Raw genomic sequence first — 1,769 nt, 5'->3', positions numbered from 1 at the left:
TTTATAATAAGTAATGGATTAACGGAGGGAAGAAAGCAAAGATATCCGTGATATATATATATACACATACATGTATAATGAAACAAAAAATACTCATAACAACACTCAAAAAAGAGATTGTTTTCTGAAACAGGTCATGTGATCATAGCTGTTATTTAGAACTACTCATTCCATATTGCCTTTGCCCTCAGCAAGTATCTCAGCTGATCATAATAAAATATAATGTGTAAATGGGGCTAGTGCATTTGTGGCTGTATGCATGATAGTTGTATCATGTTAGGCACAAGTCTGACTGTATAATTGTTTAGAGATCATGTATGGTTTAAGGTCACCAAGTTGACACAGGGTGGACAATGATGATTAAAGTTATATGTCAATTTAGTAGGCCATGATTTTCAGTAGTTTGGTAAATATTATGTAATCATTTTCCATTTTGTTCTAATATGAACAGCCAATCAATGGAAAGGGGAGTTTCCTTGGGAGTGTGGGCTGCATGCAATATATTTGGATGTTCTGGCAAAGCTCATTCTCTCTATCCTGTGTCTAACCTCTGACCTCCAGTTCTTGGGATGTGAGTTAGCAGCCACTTGACCTGCAGATTTTAGAATTTGCCAGCTCTTGCAGCCCATGGTCAGCAGCCTGCCATGTCACCTATTGATTCTAGGTTTCTCAGTACCTGCCCACATGTGAGTCAGGAGAAGCCTCTAGCCTGACGCCTGATGCCTGACCCATAGTTTGGGATTTGCCAGCTTCTACAACTGCTTCAGCCATTTCCTTGAAATAAATCTCTCTCTATATGTATCAGTTTGTATGTATAAAACCAAACACACTGCTATCATGTTGGATATCATAATGACTCCATTTTGGGTTTCTGAGGCCATATCACTATGGAAATAGATTACCCAGGAGTTGCTGGTGCATTTGAACTGCCAGCCTTCTGATTAGCAGTCAAATGCCTTAGGCACTATGCTACCAGATCTCCTGGTATATATATATGTGTGTGTGTGTGTGTATGTATATATGTATGTATATATGTGTATATATATGTATGTATATAATTTAAATAGTTTATACACATATATATTTAAATGCATATTTAGTTTAAATGTATATGTATATATATTTCACTGGTTTGCTCCCTTAGAGAACTCATCCTAAAACATGATCTAAAGAGCAATTATATAAAATAGATTACAGTTGATCCAGGAGTAGATACAATGGTTTTTATTTCGATAGAGATTTTCACTAAGTCATTTAACAAACGTGTATGAGTGTCTGTCTTCTTCATACCAGATACCGTGATAGATGCTATAGGTAGAAATATCACAATTACTCCTGTCCTTAAGAAACCCAGATCCCAGTACAGAAAAAAGATGTGATAACAGAAATTTAATGAGATAAAAAAATACATGCTAGGACTTCTGGTAAGATGGTGAAATAGGGAGAAAGACTGCTCAGACCCTCTTCAACAAAGAAAAGGAGAACCAATTAACACAGACACAGAAGATAATCCTGGACCCCTGAACCTTGAAGGGAAGGATATAGAAGTTGACTAAACACCAACTAGGAGAAGAATTTGCATGAAAATACCAAAAAAGGAGACATACAGAGCTGCGGTCTGACAGCAATCCTGAGCAAGCTTGACAGCATGGCACAGAAAGCTTGGGGAGTGCCCACTGGTGGTAGGACCTAAGAATTAACCTAAAAATCAGCCCTGCTTGCCAGGGACTCTGGTAGCATAGTGCCTAAGGCACTTGACTGCTAACCAA

The sequence above is a fragment of the Orycteropus afer genome, unplaced genomic scaffold (assembly GCF_000298275.1).
Source record: "Orycteropus afer afer isolate SDZICR_OR568_19922 unplaced genomic scaffold, OryAfe1.0 scaffold00076, whole genome shotgun sequence".
Lineage (NCBI taxonomy): Eukaryota > Metazoa > Chordata > Mammalia > Tubulidentata > Orycteropodidae > Orycteropus > Orycteropus afer.
This window is presented reverse-complemented; position numbering follows the sequence as displayed.